Source organism: Schistocerca gregaria, chromosome 6 (genome assembly GCF_023897955.1).
Source record: "Schistocerca gregaria isolate iqSchGreg1 chromosome 6, iqSchGreg1.2, whole genome shotgun sequence".
In the NCBI taxonomy this organism is placed as follows: Eukaryota; Metazoa; Arthropoda; class Insecta; order Orthoptera; family Acrididae; genus Schistocerca; species Schistocerca gregaria.
This window is the reverse complement of record NC_064925.1, coordinates 179,274,406-179,295,657: the sequence shown is the minus strand read 5'-3', so window position 1 is coordinate 179,295,657 and position 21,252 is coordinate 179,274,406. Positions and strand designations below refer to the sequence as shown.

The following is a 21,252-nucleotide window of genomic DNA, read 5'->3' as shown; positions in this document are numbered from 1 at the left end:
CCAATGATGATTTTGTGTTTGGACACACGACAGATGGGTCATTAATGTCTTTAATTATTTTTACTATATGACTAGTGCAAGTAAGAAACTTTAAAAAGGAAAATTCACTCAAGAAAGCTATAAAACTGGAAAGGAACATAATAACCAGCCATCACTTAACTTCAGGGTCCTGGGGATTGAGTGAAACCTCCATCCTTTTTCTAAGTTTCCTGAGTCCATTTCTGCACTTCTATTATTATTTTATAACTATTATTATTATTATTGTTTGTATATCAATAGCACTGGTATTTCATCTCCTGAAAGTAAGTTTTAGCCACCAATTCAACTTCTTTGTAATGATATCCATTTTCATGTGCACATGTTAAATAAAAACTTTAAAAATAAAAATCCACACAAGAAAGCTATAAAACTGAAAAGAGGTATAATAACTGGCCATCATTTAAACGTAATTTCTGTTAAAACTTATCAACCATGGCAGATGGTTAAAGCCAAAACCTTAAAACATTTATTTAGTTCTATAAAAAAACTGATAAACTAATAAATTTTGAGCCTGAATTGCATGCCTCCCAGAGGTGGAATATATAGCACTACCAATATACACGAATAAAGTAGAAGTAAAAGGAACACACCACTCAGCTTTTGCAAGTAACACACATAAAAAAAAGTTTTGCATCACCTCGGTTCCGAGAGTTCCGGCACCTGTACAGAAACTCGGAACAGAGATCAACTTAAACATCATTTCCGCCCTTTTTATTGCTCATGAAAACCACACATTGCATGCTGTACCACCATACACCAAGACCTTCAGGGGTGGTGGTCCAGATTGCTGTACACACTAGTACCTCTGATACCCAGTATCACATCCTCTTGCATTGATGCATGCCTGTATTCGTCGTGGCATACTGTTGTGACAGCGCCACGACATTTAACACTGCCGCCATGACAGTACGCACAAACGGCGATAGAGGCGCTCCGCAACTCGGCTGAGTGTGGGAGCGCCACCTAGCTACGAACGGCGCCAGCCGCATGTCACGACACGGCAGTCGGATAAGAGATACTGAGTTGTTATCATGTAACCAGCTATTGTTTCTAAGTGAGAGTGTTTGAATAGCCACACAACTATTGGTGATTAAAGGTTATAACACTTATTGGCGACGAGGTCGCATATTTCACTGCGTTGTGGATTTGTGTGTTCATGATGGGGCAGACATGGAACAGCTTATGCAAACGTTCATTGAACAACAAACACAGCTGACGGCTGCTATTCAGGCACAACAAACACAGCTGATGGCTCAACAAACACAGCTGATGGCTGCGATTCAGGCGTTGTCGACGTCGCTTACTCATTGTCTGTCTTCCTCTTCTCCGCCTCCATTCCCTCCTTACGACGAGGCCGCTGAAGACTGGGAGGATTATGAGAAGCGTTTGCGGCAACACTTCTTGGCTTTCGGTGTTGTCAATGCTCCTATGTGTAAGTCATTATTTCTATCTTGGATTTCCCCACAGATCTATCAGCTGCTATCTCACTTAGCCCCTCTGCGGGAACCTGCCTCTCTATCCTTCCAAGAAATGTGTGACTTATTGTCTAACTATTACCGAAAAACCACCCACGTCATTGCCGCCCGCGTGGCGTTCTACCGGTGTCGTAAACAGCCCCATCAATCTTACCGGGCTTGGGCTGCGGAACTACACGGCCTGAGTTGGAAATGTCAGTTTGTCATGGACACTCATCATGAGTCTTATGCTGATTCAATGGTTAGGGATGCTATTCTACGGTTTGCTCCTGATAAAGAAGTTCAGCAACGTGCCCTACAACTGACAAACCCGACGTTGTCGGAAGTTCTAAGCATCGCTCAATCCTTTGAAGTGTCTCACGCTGCTGGCGCGCAAATAGATGCATGGTGTAATCTAGACGCTGTACAGTCAACTTTCGACACGGACAATTTGCCTGTTTCACAAGAGAACGAAGATGTAACGGCGGTTCACTAGCGTAAACAACGTCGCGTTGAGCCGCAACGCTCGCAGCGAAAACAGCAACCACAGAATCAGGTTCGTTCTGCACTTCCTTCTTGTCCACATTGTTTCGTACAGCATGACAGGGCCGCGTGTCCAAAACGTTGGGCCACGTGTAATTCATGCAGGAAAAAAGGCTACATTGCTTCTGTGTGACAGTCCCCTAAAGTTCCTGTCGACGAGGATGAGGCATCAAACATGGATGTTAACTGTGTGCTTTCTCAAACAAATAAGTTGTTTGTTACTGTTCGTGTTCTGGATAAACAAATTCGCATGCACGTGGACACTGGCTCTGCAGTAATTCTCATTAATTCTCGCACGTATTTGGAGTTGGGCTCCCCTCCCTTGTCTCCAGTTACACGAAATCTGAGAACTTATAATAAACAGAAAATTCCTATCATTGGCAAGTTTGATGCTTCCACTGCCTACAAGTCTGTTGTTAGGCCCCTCACGTTTTATGTGGTGGATCATGCGGGCACTGAAAACCAGTTTGGTTATGATGCTTTCCAGTTGTTCGGGTTCTCCATTGATGATGATGTGCACCTCATATCTGAGGATATTCCGTATCAACAGCTGGATGGATTGTGTTCTGAATTTTCGGCCATGTTCTCTGCTGGTCTGGGTCGTGCCAAAGATTTTGAAGCCCACATTACTCTTAAACCTACAGCTCGCCCTAAGTTTTACCAGGCACGCCCTATTCCGGTGGCGTTGCGTGCACTTGTCAAGGCTGAGATAAACAGGTTAACAGCTTCAGGAATTCTCCTTCCTGTTACTTCCAGCGAATGGGCATCGCCAATCGTGGTGGTTTCTAAACCAAACGGGAGTCTGAGATTGTGTGGTGATTTTAAAGCCACTGTCAATGCTCAGAGCCTCATTGACACTTATCCTCTTCCCCGTCCTGAGGAGTTGTTTACCAAGCTCGCTGGGGGTCAGTTCTTTCCCAAACTTGACTTATCGGAGGCGTACCATCAGTTGCCATTGGATGATTCTTCCAAGGAATTTCTCGTCATCAACAGTTCTTGTGGGTTGTATCAGTACCAGCGGTTACCATTTGGCGTCGCTAGCGCGCTAGCCATTTTTCAGCAGTTTTTAGAACAGCTCACGGCTTCCGTTCCCGGCTGCATAAACTATCTAGATGACGTTGTCACGGGGGTCTCCACTGAGGAGCACCTTCGCAATTTGCGTTCACTGTTTCGGGTTTTGCATTCGGATGGGTTGAGGTGCAATCTGGACAAGTCACAGTTCTTCCAAACCTCCATTGTGTATCTTGGTTTCCACTTGTCCCGTGAGGGTATATGTCCTCTACGTCAGCACGTTGCTGCCATTAACGCTCTACCCTGGCCGTCTACGGTCCAAGAACTTCAGGCGTTTCTAGGCAAGATTGCTTATTATCACAAATTCATTCCATCCGTGGCGGCGGTTGCTCATCCTCTGCATCAGCTGTTACGCAAAAATGTCGCCTTCTGTTGGTCTGACGAATGTGAACAGGCTTTTGTCCGCCTAAAGGCTCATTTGCAGTCGGCACCTTGTCTTGCCACATTCCGTCCAGGTCAGCACTTGCTTCTGGCGACTGGCACGTCACAGTATGGTCTAGGGGCTGATCTCACCCATCGGTATGAGGATGGGTCGGAAGGATCCATCGCCTATGCTTCCAAGACCCTCAACAATGTGCAACGGCATTACTCTCAAATCGAAAAGGAGGCGTTCGCTATCATTTATGCTCTAAAAAAGTTCAGCGTTTTTTTTGTATGGTTCTATGTTTCACCTCATCACTGACCACAAGCCGCTGGTTTCTCTGTTCAACCCATCGGTGTCGCTTCCAGATAAGGCAGCTCACCGCCTGCAACATTGGGCCTTATACTTGTGTCGTTTTCACTATGAGCTTCACTATCACCCCAAGGCCTAGCACACCAACGCTGACGCATTGTCGCGATTGCCGATGGGCCCCGACCCGGTTTTTGATCGTGATGAACTACTCCGTTTCCACATTGATGAGGAAGAACGTCGTGCGGTTGAGGGTTTTCCACTTACAGGTTCACAGGTCGCGTCGGCTACTGCGCGGGACCTGGTCCTGCGTCAGGTGATTGGTTTTGTTCAACGGGGTTGGCCGGACAGGACCAAGGGCTGGGCATCGGATCCCCTTCGCAACTACCATGCCTTACGCCTTTGTCTGTCTGTTCGTGATGGTGTTGTTCTTCTGGCCACGGATGGTGCATCTCCACGGGTTGTGGTGCCAGCCTCTCTTCGCAAAGATGTTCTCAAACTGTTGCATGAAGGCCATTGGGGTATTTCTCGGACTAAGTCCCTGGCCCGCAGGCACGTTTATTGGCCCAGTATTGATTCGGACATCGCCCACATGGTTGCTTCGTGTGGTCAGTGTGCTCAACAACTGGCTGCACCTCATACAATACCCTCTCCGTGGCCTGATCCGGCACAGCCATGGGAACGGGTGCACACTAACTTTGCCGGCCCCTTTCTCGGTACTTATTGGCTACTGTTGATTGATGCCTTCTCTAAGTTTCCATTTGTTGTTCGATGTCCGTCACCCACCACTGCGGTGACGACGCTGGCTTTGTCCAAAATCTTTGCGCTAGAAGGTCTTCCATCCACGATCGTCAAGGACAATGGCCCTCAGTTCTCTTCGCAGGCCTTCCATGATTTTTGTTCTGGACAAGGGATTCATCATGTTACAGCACCGCCCTTCCATCCGCAGTCGAATGGGGAGGTCGAGTGCCTTGTCTGCACTTTCAAAAGCCAGATGAAAAAATTCCTTGGTGATTTTTCCACAGATGATGCTCTGCTGCAATTTCTGAGTTCTTATCGGTTCACGCCTCTGGGTGATCGCAGCCCTTCTGAACTCTTGCATGGCCATCAACCGCGCACTCTACTGCACCTGCTTCACCCTGTCAGGCCTTGTGCTGTGTCCCCTAGTGTGGAAAAATACTCGGTGGGCGCCGACGTGTGGGCACGAGGGTATGGATCTCGCCCTAAATGGATTCCAGGGGTGGTCAAGGCTCTTCGCGGCCGCCAGATTTGTGAAATAGGTATGGACGATGGCATGGTTGTTTGCCATTACGACCAGATGCGCCCACGAGTGGTGGCCACGCCGGTGCCACCGCCCCTTCCTTCGCCTCCACCAGCCCGAGAAGCCAGTCTTGTCGCTGCTGCCGATCTACCATACATGTTGAGACAGTCGATGTCGCTGTCGCTTCCGAGTACGCCGGAACCAGCCCCAGTCGCAACGCCACCTTCTCCGGGGCCCATCTCGCTGCAGCACACCCCCAGGTCCACGACACCTACAGATGCTGCCTCAGAGTCCAGGAGGCACGTTCCACGCACGAGCTTCCATCCTGGACATTTTCGACCATACTCTCGTGTCTCTCTGTGAGGTCTTCTCGGGGCCTCACAAGAGGCCATGGATGTCTCCGCACTGTCCATGTCTCCAAGGAAGTGAGTGTTCCCCCCCCCCCCCCCCAAGGGGAGAAAAGTGTTGTGACAGTGCCACCACGACAGTATGTGCAAACGGCGATAGAGGCGCTTCGCAACTCGGCTGAGCGCAGGAGCGCCACCTAGCTACGAACGGCGCCGGCCGCATGTCACGGCACGGCAGTCCCGGCCGCATGTCACGGCACGGCAGTCGGATAAGAGATACTGAGTTGTTATTATGTAACCAACTATTGTTTCTAAGTGAGAGTGTTTGAATATCCACGCAACTATTGGTGATTAAAGATTATAACACATACTATCCACAAGTTCATCAAGGCACTGTTGGTCCAGATTGTCCCACTTCTCAACGGCAATTCGGCGTAGATCCCTTAGAGTGGTTGGTGGGTCACTCTGTCCACAAACAGCACTTTTCAGCACTTTTCAATCTATCTCAGATATGTTTGATAGGGTTCATATCTGGAGAACATGCTGGTCGCTTTAAGCTAGCAGTATCATTATCCTGAAGTCATTCACAAGATGTGCACAACAGAGTAGCAAATTGTCGTCCATGAAGACGAATGCCTCGCCAATATGCTGACAATATGGTTCGATTATCGGTCAGAGCATGGCATTCATGTATTGTATAGATTTATGGCGCCTTCCATGACCATCAGCAGTGTACGTCGGCCCCACATAATGCCACCCCAAAACATCAGGGAACCTCCAACTTGCTTCACTCGCTGGACAGTGCGTCTAAGGCGTTCAGCCTAACCGGGTTGTCTCCAATAATTGTCTGGTTGAAGGCATATGTGACACTCATCAGTGAAGAGAACGTGATGCCAATCCTGAGCGATCCATTCGGCATGTTGTTGGGCCCAACTGTACCACTCTGCATGGTGCCATGGTTGCAAAGATGGACCTTGCCATAGATGTTTGGTGTGAAGTCACACATCATGCATCCTATTGTGCACAGTTTGAGTCATAACACGACATCCAGTGGCTGCACGAAAAGCATTATCCAACATGGTGGCACTGCTGTCAGGGTTCCTCTGAGCCATGATGTAGTGCCTCAAGAATTTTGACACCAGTTCTAGAGACCCTCGGCTCTCCACTGTCTTGAACACCCAATATTTTACGTACAAGAGTGAGAGATGGGAGAGTGTCAACCTCGCACTGGTTTTCTGTTTACGCAGGGTGGATGTGTATCAAGAGAATGCTACAGTTGATCGATGCGGGCAAGTGGTTGCCGCATTCGCCACATAAGCTACACGCCCAGCACAAGAGCACAAGGAGCAAGCGCGCCTTACTCTGTGATGGTGCTACGTCAGTCATTATTGTGAACAGGTGAATTGTGTTAGAAGAAAAGAAAAGACACTTACTTACTTACTCTCTTGAGAGAGTGATGGCGAGCTTGTAAGAACTTTGAGAGATGTCTGGAACTGAATTTATTGTAAAAGTACTTAATAGTTTTGATGGTACCAGAGTCATTGGGCTTACGAAACACTGTTTATTTATGTGAAAACTATTATGTGGTGTTCTGTCTGTGGAAGTGAAAATATAGTGGGATTGATTTAAAAGTATCTTGAGTGTACGCAATCATTTTGAGAGTAGAGAAAATTCCTCCAAACAGCATTATACTGTTGGAGAAGAACTTGGGGAAATAGACGCAGCCGGCTATACTGAAAAGATCGGCAAAGCACCTCCAAGTAAGTCCATCGATGAATGGGACATGTGAGTCTTGCACACCAGGACCACACAGCTTCCTATTATCACTGGAAACTGCCAGAACATGGCGACTGACGTGATCAGGACTCGAAAAGGAGGAATTTTTTTAATAAATTGAAATAATGAGATATTGGGGTTGCCGTAGCAACCAATAGTAACAAATCTGAAAAACTGTTCCAGAGAATTGGGTGCGGCCTGAACAGAAAAAGGGGTGAATGATGTAATAAATACTACACAAAAGAAGATGAAGAAAATACTTCGAATAAGAAGATTTGGGTGTGGGGAGGAAGCAATTCTCACACACGCGGTACCAACCACCGACGTTGGTGCAGTAACCAGGTGACACGGACACAGTAACCAGCCACTGATGCCGACACAGTAACCCGCCACTGTTGCTGACTGCAACAGCTGCCATTCACCGTTGCTAACTTTGCGTCCGCTCGCCGATGCCACAACCAACGCTCAACACTACTGGCGCCTGTGCTACTCACCAGTGCCTGCTCGGCGATGCAGCATAAAACTCAACGTTGGGTGAGTGAATAACAATAATGTTCAGAGACTATAGTACTGTAGCTAGTACATTTAGAGGGGAAGTTGTTTTAGATGATCACTAGGTAGAAAATCAATAGGGATATGGACAGCCTTCAAAAAACAGGGGAAACTTCAGAACCAGCCAAGGCTATGGCAGTGAGTAAAGAGGCACCAGACTGGTCTGAGGTATTGAATTTACTTAAAGCCCAGAAGCAGATTCAGCGGCTTTATCAAAAGAACTAAATGCTAAGTTAGATGCTCAAAGAGCAGATTTAAATACTCAAAATGCTTCTTTAAGACAAGAACTAAGTGAACGAAGTCTTAAGTTAGATTCAGTGAATACACAATTGAACACCAAGTTAGATGCTCAGAGCGAAATTTTAAGTAACCAAAGCAAAACCTTGAACAATCAAGCAGCTAATACAGTTTTGTTAAAGACTGAGTTTGACTCTTTGAATAATAAGGTTGAAAATCTGAAATTAGATTTAAAGAGTGAACTGATCAGTTCCTCTGAATACTCACATTGAACAACTATTTACTGAGTTCAGCCAAAGACAGGATGAGCAATTTCCAGATTTAACTAAAAAATTAGAATTTGACATTGAAGATAAATGTAATAATGTAGAAATGGGACTTGTCAAAAAATTTGGATCATTTCAGAATGTATGCAATGTTGCATTGGATGTGGTAAAGCAAAGGTTGCATGCCTTAAAAAGACAGTGTAGAAAGACAGGATATGATGATCCCTATTGAACAATTGCAAATTGCAGGCATCAACACTCGAGTTGATGACGCAGAGAGAAATTTTAAGGAAAAACTGACAACCTCAGACACCCTAAATATAAGTGGTCTGGAGGAACAGGTAGAGGAAATGACAGACACAGAACTTGCTGCAAGGGTAACCTCTGACAACTTGCCTACAACTCTCTCTTATGAACTCAATGACACTAAGAAAAATGTTGATGAGTTATGGAAAGAATTCAAGCTTATGCAGGATAGAGTAAGTAACAGGGTGACTTCTCCTAATGTTGTATTAACTAGTGAAGTCATGACAGATTTACAGTGGGGAACTGTAAACAATGAAACTTTTTCATCTTGGGCTGTTTTCAGAGAAGGTTTAAGGAGAAATATTGTGTGCAACAGTAGTTTCTTGAGGTAGGAAAACTGAAACGGTTCCTTTCCGACGATGGACCACAGTTTACTAGTAACAAGTTTAAGAAATTTCTAGCATGGGAAAATATTCATCGAATATTAATCTCCAACTATAATCCACCTTCTAACCCACATGAAAGGGTTATGAAAGCAATTGGGAAGTTATACCACACATACTGCCATGAAAAACATACATCATGGGCAATGAAAATGATAGATTTTGAGCTTATTTTAAATGAGTTACCACATTTATCAATAGGCTTAACACCTTTGGAGGTAACAGGTAAAACCTTTGTTGGAGAGTCCATTATTAAATGTTTTGTATGGCCCGAGCAACATGAAGATGACTTCCAACTTAAACAGGAGCTAGTCTGTAAGAACATACTTGACAGAGCACAACAACGAGTGGGCAAATATAATGAGAAGGCTATCGAACCCCAATGTAACATTGATGATTTAGTTCTTGTGAGGCAGCATCTTCAGAGCTCGGCCTTAAAGAAAGAAAGACATAAATTTTTTCGGAAGTATGATGGACCTTTCCGAGTACAAACAATAATTCATCCTAAGACACTTTTTAATAGAGTCTATACATGGATCGGAAAAGGAAAAGTACAACATAAAAGACCTAAAGTTGTATACACTCGAAGGACGTTATTGCTCTGTGTTAGCGGGCGGAGTGACGACCGTCGGATCACGATTTGTGTTTGGTATTACTTCCATATTCGTTTTCCTACCCCAAATTCTCTTCAAATCTTAAACTATCTACATCTACATCTACATGGATACTCTGCAACTCACACTTAAGTGCCTGGCAGAGGGTTCATCGAACCACCTTCACAATTCTCTATTATTCCAATCTCTGTATTCTATTCTCAAATTCTTACACTGCCGTATAGTTTAGTTACTCCTGCATACTCATCTTGACGTGTCGGACAAGCAAGATTTGCTGCAAATCAGTCAATATACAAAGTCTTGCTTGTTTTACGGACACTGTGATTCCCCGTTATATAATCGCCTTAATGGATTTTGTTGTTATATTGAGTCAGGACTGAATCATATGGTAATGTCTCATAATATGTAAACCGCACACTCTGCTCTAGTGTAATGTTAAATAAAAGGTTATTCGGTGTATCTAAGCCAATAGCATGCTTCGCTCTAGTCAGCGGAATTCTTAAGCTTTTCCTGCAGTGGACTGCCGGTTAGGTATATCAGCATTTACATCCGGAACACTTAATACACGATCTAGATGTAAGTTCGCAGCACGCTCGCACAAGTCATCAAGGATCTCGAATCTGATAATAATGAGGTTTTAATTTTGTCTATGGGTGTTACTAAGAAATATTAGTTTAACAAGAGATAAAGAGATTTAGAGGAAACAACATAGTACATAATATATATGCCATCCACGTATATTTAGGTTTTATTTTTGGCCTAAATTAGTCTTTGTACGTAATCTCTTCACCAGTTTTCCATGCAAACCTGTGTGTACAGGTATTGATGAATGGTAACGGATAAGAAATTAACAAAAAACAGTGGCGAATGGGACCCACTAAGTATTTGAAAGTAGATGTGGTTAGATGGTAGGGAGTTGTGCCCAATAGGGCATTTTATGACGTCCTCCTCAGTTACTCCAGGATCACCCTTGCAGGTCTTCATGACTTGTCCTGTGGTCTCGATTGTAATGTCGACAGCAACCAACGCGGTCTTCGCGTATAGTGAGGTCATATTTTTGCCTAGCCAACCAGCGTATATTTAAGTATTATACTGGCCTAAGCATTTCTTGGAGAGTAATCTCTTCTCCAGCTTGTTTATGAAAACCTGGGTGAAGAAACTGAGAAGGTTGTTATATAGATGAAGGATACAATATAGTATGAATAATTATATATTTGTGATAATATGATACATAGTTTTACACTTAATACAGAATATACTATACCTTTTGTAGGATGTAATGCAGAGGGGATGGTTTGGGTTAGTTTTGAAAGGGGTGGGTAGTGCAAGTACAAACATTGCTAACACTACACACACATACACCACACCTTTCAGACAACTCTCACAAACAAGTGTGACTGGTTCCTCACCATTTGCCGTTCCATAAGGTTTGCTATGATTTTTCTTCAGGGGCTTCAGAGGTGAAGGTGAGAATGTAAAGTCTGCAGGAGACGTTTAACATCATACCTCCCCCGGCTTCTCACTCAAGTACTGGTGAAGTAGGGATCCTGGGGAAGGGAAGGGGGGGGGGGGGGGGGGAAGAGTTTCCTGTCTTTGGGGCTATCTTCTTTCACTTCTTCGATTTTAACAACTGTTTCTATTTTTTCCTTTCTTACTTTTCTATTGAGTACCGGTGTATCTCTCCCTCTTTCCATGTGTATACACTTCTATTGCTGAAGTCCTTCTCAATTTCCATGGTTTCCTATAACATTCAACTTATTTTACATAAACAGGCCGACGAATCAGGCTACACAACAACCCGTAAGCATACAAAAAAAGAAACACAAAGATACAAACAGGAAAAGTATAAACTGAGATACTGTGAGAACCGTCAAGTGTTGTAGGGGAAAGTATGTGCACAAAAGGAAGTATGCGCACATTGTTAGTTACTGTCATAGTTCCACATCGCATATAGGCATGTACAGGGATATGCTTGTATAAGTAAGAACTATGAGGATTAATGTTTATTATGATGCTATTACATTGGTATGTGTACATTGGAGAAGGAGGTACACGTTGTGGTTTATAATGAACATGCTACATCATATGTATTAATATAAAGTACAATAGAATATACATCACGTACAACTAAGAAGGAAGGGTGAGTAATTACATACAGCAAGACAGAGGAGAATGGATTGTGGTAATCATTCAAGGAATGTCAGTCTAATAACTATTCTGACGAATTGAAGGATAGTGGGACAAGTATAGCATAAGTAAGAGTATTATAGAGGGAAATATTCCAAGTGGGAAAAATATATCTAAAAACAAAGATGAGGTGATTACCAAACGAAAGCACTGGTAGGTTGATAGACACACAAACATACACAAAAAATTCAAGCTTTCGCAACCAACGGTTGCTTCATCAGGAAAGAGGGAAGGAGAGGGAAAGATGAAAGGATGTGGGTTTTAAGGAAGAGGGTAAGGAGTCATTCCAAGCCCGGGAGCGAAAAGACTTACCTTAGGGGGAAAAAAGGACAGGTATACACTTGCACACACACACATATCCATCCGCACATACACAGACACAAACAGACATTTGTAAAGGCAAAGAGTTTGGGCAGAGATGTCAGTCGAGGCGGAAGTACAGAGGCAAAGATGTAGTTGAAAGACAAGTGAGGTATGAGTGGTGGCAACTTGAAATTAGCAGAGGTTGAGGTCTGGCGGATAATGAGAAGAGAGAATATACTGAAGGGCAAGTTTCCATGTCCGGAGTTCTGACAGGTTGGTGTTAGTGTGAAGTATCCAGATGACCCGGACGGTGTAACACTGTGTCAAGATGTGCTGGCCGTGCACCAAGGCATGTTTAGCTACAGGGTGATCCTCATTACCAACAAACACTGTCTGCCTGTGTCCATTCATGCGAATGGACAGTTTGTTGCTGGTCATTCCCACATAGAAAGCTTCACAGTGTCGGCAGGTCAGTTGGTAAATCACGTGGGTGCTTTCACACGTGGCTCTGCCTTTGATCGTGTACACCTTCCGGGTTACAGGACTGGAGTAGGTGGCGGTGGGATGGTGCATGGGATAGGTTTTACACCGGGGGCGGTTACAAATTTAGGAGCCAGAGGGTGGGGAAGGTGGTTTGGGGATTTCATAGGGATGAACCAAGAGGTTACGAAGGTTAGGTGGACAGCGGAAATACACTCTTGAGGGAGTGGGGAGGATTTCATGAAGGATGGATCTCATTTCAGGGCAGGATTTGAGGAAGTCGTATCCCTGCTGGAGAGCCACATTCAGAGTCTGATCCAGTCCTGGAAAGTGTCCTGTCACAAGTGGGGCACTTTTGGGGTTCTTCTGTGGGAGGTTCTGAAGCAAATAACCAGAGTCACTTCCTCATCTCCTCAAAACCAGAACCTCCTACAGAAGAATCCCAAAAGTGCCCCACTTGTGACAGGATACTTTCCAGGGCTGGATCACACTCTGAATGTGGCTCTCCAGCAGGGATACATTTGTGGTTGGCAGGAGAGCCAACACAGGGTTACTAAAGGAGGCCAAAATGCACGCGTTTTAGCTCACGCAGGCTGGCGTGAGGTCTGAACATGACAAGGGAATTATAATTGAGAAAAACGGACGTAGCTGGTGGAATACTTAACATTAATCCATTAATGACGAACGTCGTTCTTGACATTACATGATTCACAGTATCAAACGTAACTGATATAGCGCCTTGCTATGTCATAGCAAATAACGTGCCTGAGGGCTATGCTATCGTCTCGGCAAATGAGAGCGTATTTTGTCAGTGAACCATCGCTAGCAAAGTCGGCTGTACAACTGGTGCGAGTGCTAGGAAGTCTCTCTAGACCTGCCGTGTGGCAGTGCTCGGTCTGCAATCACTGAGAGTGGCGACACGGGGGACCAACGTATACTAACAGACCACGGCCGATTTAAAGGCGGTCTGGCAGTGACACCACATTCCTCCCCCACAAATCGGCGTACGGTTGTGGCATAAGGCTTCCGCCCGCCGTGGGGAGGACCGCATGTTGATGTATGCAACGAGGTGAGGAGCCTAACAACAGGCGAGGCTGTGCCACCCGCACCCTGCCATTCAGACCGCGGAGAGCTAGGAAACGCCTGAAAACCTGCTCCAGGGTTCACGCTAACATGCGGTGTATGCGCCCGTAAAGAGACAGGAGGGGCCGAAGGGTCGATCTCCATTGGGCCGGGGCACCTGACGGGCGAAGACGAAATATGGTCAGGAGCGGGCAAGAGGTCCATGTCGGAGGACAACTGGTCACGGAAAGTGTGACCCAGGGAGGCGCCCGGCGGTTGCAGTGACGCGTCCACTGCAGGCGTTACCAGTGGGAGAACAGGCTGCAGCGGCGGCGGTGGTGGCGGCGTGTCGTCATGGGGCAAAATGGAAGGCAGCGTCGGTAACACCTGGGGCTGAGGCGAGCTAGTAGATGGGTCCCTGGGGCACTGACTGGACGGCACCGTCACTGAAAACAGACGGCAAGCAGCAGATTCCGTGCGACAACAGAGGCACAGCTGATTGAGATGCCGACGCACCTCACCAGAGGCCCCCAAAACCAGATACATAGCGCGTCCGAGGCCACGAAGAATGCGCCCTTCACGCCAACGCCATGAACCTCGGTAGTGGCGATAGTAGACAACGTCGCCTGGAGCAAAAGCAGGTGTCTGCCGCTGCACAGGAACCTGATGCAGCGGATGTAGCAAAGACATCAAGGTTCGATGATGACGACTGTGGAGCAACTCAGCTTGCGAGCGACCATCTCAGGGCGGAGAGCGATATGAGGACAAAAAGAGCAATAACGCATCCTCCCGAGAATGCGACTCTTTCAACTTCAACATCTGTGACTTGAAAGTCCTGACCAATCGTTCAGCGGCACCGTTTGACTGTAGCGAAAATGGCGCGGACGTCAGATGTTGAATACCATTGGCCTTGCAGAATGACTGAAATTCTGCGGACATGAATTGTGGGCCATTGTCGAAAACAATAGTCTGTGGAAGACCTTCAATGCAAAAGATAGCAGATAACGCTTGGATGGTGGCAGATGACGTCGTGGAAGACATCTGGACAACAAAAGGAAAATTACTGAATGAATCTACCACAACCAACCATCGAGCATTCCAGAACGGACCAGCAAAATCGATGTGTAAACGTTGCCAAGGGGAAGTGGCTTTTGGCCACGCAAAGAATTTCCGCAGTGGTGCTGATTGTTGTTCGGCACACACCATGCAAGAAGAGCACATATTCGTAATAGCGGCATGGACTCCGAACCAAGTACAGTGCTGACGAGCAAGTTGTTTCGTTCTCACTATACCCCAATGACCTTGGTGGAGAAGCTGTAAGACAGAGGACTGTAACGAACATGGTACCACGACCCTGGACTGATCATTATCAGAACGCAACAGCAAAACACCATGTCGTACAAGAAGTCTCTCCTTGCGAGCAAAAACTCGCCGAACCAATGGGTCCCCGATCCATAACTTCGACAAGGGCCAGTGCGTAGCAACCAAACGCAGAACGAGAGCAAGGACAGGGTCGGCAGCTGTGGCTATAGCTAGACGACGAAAATCAATCGGAAACGATTCGACCACACCATTGGTTTCCGCATCAATGAACATGCAAGCAAGTTCGGAGGAATCAAATGCCCTATCCTCAGCAACAAGCAAGCGGGACAACGCTTCGGCATTTCCGTGCTTAGCAGTGTACCGATACAAGATATCGTAGCGGTACTGTGAGAGGAAAATAGACCCGCAAATGAATTTCTGCACTGTACGTAGAGGTACAGGCTTGGTCGGATGAAAAAGCGATGTCAAAGGTTTGTGGTCTTTGATGATGGTAAAGTAACGACCATACAAGAAATCATGACACTTTGTAACACCAATTACGAGAGCCAATGCTTCTTTCTCAATCTGTGAATAATTTATTTGAGCAGACGAGAGCAATTTGGATGCAAAGGCAATAGGGCGATCATGCGATCCATCTTTGTGCGCAAGCACAGCACCAATCCCGAAATCCAATGCATCCACCATCAACAAGAGGGGCTTCTGGGGATCGAATGGCATAAGGCAAGCATTGGAAAGCAACGCCAATTTCAACTGGCGAAAGGTTCGTTCGCATTACGTCGTCCAGACGAACGGAACACCCTTACAGCGTAAGTGATGAAGCGGTGCTGAAATGGAAGAGGCGTGTGGTATATAGCGGTGATAATAATTACTTTTTCCCAGCACACTCTGTACCTGCTCCAAATTCCGCGGTAACGGCAAGTCTTGTATGGCTCGAAGGTGCGTAGGACTGGGATGTATGCCTTGGGCATTGAGTACATGTCCCAAGTATGGTAATTCCGGAGCAAAAAACACACATTTGTCCTTCCGCAAGCGAAGACCATTTTGTCGCAAGACCTCAAATAATGTTCTGTGATTGGCCAAATGTTCTCCTTCCGTCTTTCCGGAGATCACAATATCGTCCAGATAATTAGCTGCAGTAGGGACCGACGCACAAACAGTTCGTAGATATCGCTGAAACAATGCAGGGGCGGATGCACACCCGAATGGCAGTCGTTTGAATTGATACAATGCAAGATGCATATTAATCACCAAAACATGCTGGGATTCTTTGTCCACCGGTATTTGCAAGTACGCATCTGCGATGTCCAACTTAGAAAAATATTTGCCCAGGCGCAGTTTGTCAAAAAGATCTTCCGGACGGGGTAAAGGAAATGTTGCAATCACTAGTTGGGGATTCACTATTGCCTTGAAGTCCACACAAAGTCTCAACTTTCCGGAAGGTTTTGGCAAAATTACTAAGGGTGATGCCCAGAGAGAAGCCTGCACACATTCAATTACACCTTGTGATTCCAAATCGTGTAATGTTTTTGCGACCTCATCACGCAATGCGTGGGGAACATTGCGCGCTCTGAAAAATTTCGGTTGCGTGTTTACTTTCAGTTCCAAATGTGCTTTATAGTTCTTAGCGCAACCGAGGTCCAGTGCAAAAATCTCTGCAAATTCTTCACATAGACGAGAAACACTGCCTGAAGGCACAGTCTGGTTCACTGAGAGGACCTGATTTACTATAGACAAGTTAAACAACTGAAATGAATCTAAACCAAACAAGTTAATGCAGAAGAAGAACGAAGGACGTAAAATGAAACAAGTTTTGTTTGTCCTTTGTATGTTGCAAGAAGGCTGCACTGTCCTAACATAGGGATATCTTGACCTGAATAACTAGTTAATTTAATATTTGTGGCACGCAACGGAGGTGTGCCCAGCTGTTTGTACGTGTCCTGATTGATTAGTGAAACTGCAGCTCCGCTATCGAGCTGGAATGGTATAACTTTGTCGTTAATGTCCAAGTCTACAAAAAGTTTATTGTCCTGCTGACGACAAGAGCGACTGTCTCGTGCAACATGAACTGACACTGGTACATAATCACTTGTGACTTGACGGGAGTTCCGACGATGTAGACGCACACTATTTTTGGGACGAACACAGTCACTGTTAGAGAGAGTGGCACTGGGCGGAGTGGAATGAACTACATGAATTTCCATGGGCGAAGTTTCGCGAACCTGAATGTCCTTGGTTCGAATCCAATTCCAGCGCGAAGCAAAGGGCCTGGAACGGTTTTGAGGTTCCGATCTGAGCTTTTTCTGGAAAACACTCTGAACATGACTTTTTTTATTACAATAAAAGTAAATAGCCTGGCGTGACGGGCAATTCTCATGCGAATGTTTGGTAGCACACTGGGGGCATGATTTGATCACTGCATTTGCGTGCCAGCACGGCACACGTGGCTGAGAGCCTGGCGGCAGAGGCGCAGCCGGGCGCGAGGGCTGTTTACTGCTCCATGCAGCTTGCCCAGCGGGGCGGTTAACCTGACACACTAGTGGCGAAGTTTCAAATGATTCCTGAGCAAATTCAAGTGTGTCCTGCCGATCCAATATGTACATCACTTGTTCAAGGGAGGGATTTACTAGTTTCAAAATCTGTTCCCTTATACGAACATCAGAAACGTTCTGTGCAATTGCTTCACGTACCATAGTATCTGAATAAGGGAATCTACATTGACACTCAAAAGCACAATCCCTAGTAATGCCTTGCAAGGTTGCAACCCACTCCCGATTAGTCTGACCTGCCATACGTTTTGTACGAAAGAAGGTGTACTGTTTGGCAACAACGTTGAGTAATTCTTTGAAATATGCATCTAATGCAGACAAAATTTCTTCGTAGGACAGAGTTGCTACGTCGCATTGGGGAAATAATTTGACTATCACACGGTACGTGTTCACGCCGACCGAGGATAACAAAAAAGGCTGCCGCTCGTTACCTTGAAGGGCAATTTAGATAAGAACACTTTTACTCTCGTCGCCAATGTTGTGGTTGGCAGGAGAACCAATACAGGGTTACTAAAGGAGGCCGAAAGCACGCGTATTAGCTCAAGCAGGTTGACGTGAGGTCTGGAACATGACAAGGGAATTAGAATTGAGAAAAACGGACGTAGCTGGTGGAATACTTAACTTTAATCCATTAATGACGAACGTCGCTCTTGACATTATATGATGCACAGTATCAAATGTAACTGATATGGCGCCTTGTAAGGGCATAGCAAATAACGTACCTGAAGGCTATGCTAACTATCGCCTCGTCAAATGAGAGCGTATTTTGTCAGTGAACCATCGCTAGCACAGCCAGCTGTACAACTGGTGCGAGTGCTAGGAAGTCTCTCTAGACCTGCCGTGTGGCAGCGCTTGGTCTGCAGTCACTGAGAGTGGCGACACACGGGTCCGACGTATACTAACGGACCGAGGTCGATTTAAAGGCTACCACCTAGCAAGTGTGGTGTCTGGCGGCGACACCACAGATATGACTTCCTCAAATCCTGCCCCGAAATGAGATACATCCTTCATGAAATCCTCCCCACTCCCTCAAGAGTGTCTTTCAACCGTCCACCTAACCTTCGTAACCTCTTGGTTCATCCCTATGAAATCTCCAAATCACCTTCCCTACCCTCTGGTTCCTACCTTTGTAACCGCCCCCGGCGTAAAACCTATCCCATGCACTGTCCCACCACCACCTACTCCAGTCCTGTAACCCGGAAGGTGTACACAATCAAAGGTAGAGCCACATGTGAAAGCACCCACGTGATGTACCAACTGACTGGCCTACACTGTCAAGCTTTCTATGTGGGAATGACCAGCAACAAACTGTCCATTCGCACGAATGGACACAGACAGACAGTGTTTGTTGGTAATGAGGATCACCCTGTGGCTAAACATGCCTTGGTGCACGGCCAGAACATCCTGGCACAGTGTTACACCATCCAGGTCATCTGGATACTTCCCACGACCACCAACCTGTCAGAACTCCGGACATGGGAACTTGCCCTTCAGTATATCCTCTCTTCTCGTTATCCGCCAGGCCTCAACCTCCGCTAATTTCAAGTTGCCGCTGCTCACACCTCACCTGTCTTTCAACTACATCTTTGCCTCTGTACTTCCGCCTTGACTGACATCTCTGCCCAAACTCTTTGTCTTTACAAATGTCTGCTTGTGTCTGTGTATGTGCGGATGGATATGTGTGTGTGTGCGAGTGTATACCTGTCCTTTATTCCCCCTAAGGTAAGTCTTTCCGCTCCCGGGATTGGAATGACTCCTTACCCTCTCCCTTAAAACCCACATCCTTTCATCTTTCCCTCTCCTTCCCTCTTTCCTGACAAAGCAACTGTTGGTTGCGAAAGCTTGAATTTTTTGTGTTTGGTTGTGTGTCTATCAACCTACCAGTGCTTTCGTTTGGTAATCACCTCATCTTCCTTTTTAGATATATAAGTAAGAGTATTATATATTTAAATGTACATATATAATGTGTGGTGTCCATTGGAAGTGTAGGAATGGAAATGTAATGGAGGATTCTAGGATATGAAGTGAAGTATTAAGAAGCACGAGTGGAGAGCGAGGTGGATTTTAACATTTCCAAGTATTTTCAGTTATAGCATAGATAAAGAGGTATACTAGGACAATGAACTATGAAGCCAACTCAGGAAGGAGAAGGAGGGTGCACTCAGCATGTATTGGATGGAAAAGGGCAGGTAGGCAGACCCAAGAAGAGTTGACCTATACTGTGCGGGCAGGGGCACCAAGAAGGGGATTGACATGTACCATAGTAAAATAAGAATTTAAAGGGGCATACCGACCGAAATGGAAGGAGGAAGGGTCAACCCGTAGGTAAGGTACAGGTACTGTGCCTAAAGGAAAAAGGACAGTATTGTGACAGAAGTCACACATTTTGTACAGATTGTTCTCATAAGTTTGGTTTCTCTATTACACTTGCATTGTTATGTTTTATGTGAATTCACAAGTGTCGAAAAGAGCATTTTCATTTGCCCAGAGTTTCTTCAGACTACAAGCTATTGTAGGGAATGATACCTTTAAGTACTAAAGAAAAAAACAGTTCAGGAAATTATACTAAAGAATGTTGTAATCAAAAGTCTATGACAGCTGGAGTTTGGGACTGGGAATCAGAAATGCTGTTCATACGATCCCTAGATATAAAAGTACGAACTTCAACATTAGGTGAGATGCTCAGATAGTTAGTATCAAAACGAATCTGCAGCTGTGAAACACTATATGTAAATTAAAGGGGTATCACTGCTGTCAGATGCAGTGGGACATTACATGGAATGAGCAGATATGAGCAGAAATGTGTACTGGACCGGGATTTGAACACAGGATCTCCTGCTTACTAGGTAGATGAATTAACCACTGCACCATCTGGGACACGGTGTTATTGCACCTGCATGGACTATCTTCCTACGCCTCACAGCCAATCCACATTGCCACCAAGTGCCACCTATGTCCAGTCCCTGTCCAGTGACATACTGTTCGCTACTCTGAGATTCCCACAGGATGTTGGGCATATCTGTGCACCCACACTGAAGAAGGAAAATTCATTGCCGAACTAGGCATATCAATTATATGAACACATGTTGAGTCAATGGGTCAGGGACTGCGGACAGGGTGCTAGGTGGATATGTGGATCAGCCACAAGGTGTGCAGAGATAGTCCGTGCAGTTGTGATAATGCTGTGTCCCTGATGGTGCAGTGATTACCACACCTGCCTAGTAAGCAGCAGATCCTGGGTTCAAATCCCGGTCCAGTACACATTTTTGCTCATCGCTGCTGATTCCGCATAATGTCCCGCTGCAGCTGACAGCAGTTATCTCCTTAATTTCTATACAGAGCAAAAATTAAAAAGGATAATGAAAAAAAAGAGGAAGGATGGGATGTATTAATCGAGATTTAACTTCAGGGGGGTGTCAGGATGCAACAAGGATGTGTTGGAGGGAAGTCCTTATCTCTGGAGTTCAGGGAAACAAGTACTGGAACCATGTGATGTAGCAAGCACTCAGGCCCTTGAGGTATGCTAAACACCTTCTTCAGCAACTACTGTTAGTCCTCCAAGTGCGCCAGTTCTTCTATGACCATTTCATGCATTCGACCAGTCTATTAATGGTCATACCTATATAAAACACTCTGCAGTGGACACAAGTTAGTTGATAAACACCATATTTTGTTTCACAAGATGCTGTACCTTTGTAAGATTAACCACTGGCGGGGCCAGAGTATGTGGTGATGGGTAGGCCCATGCGGCAGGCTTTGGTGAAGGAGATTACACAGGTAGAAACCTGGGGGAAGGATAGTGGCTTGGGAATGTGATAGCTTTGACTATGAT

At 45.7% G+C, this 21,252-nt stretch overlaps 1 protein-coding gene across 1 annotated transcript in view; it reads right to left on the bottom strand.

Moving 5' to 3' along the window:
* LOC126278687 (cohesin subunit SA-2-like) overlaps nt 1-21,252 on the bottom strand; it is a 381,965-nt gene that overhangs the window by 245,705 nt on the left and 115,008 nt on the right. The window lies entirely within an intron of this gene.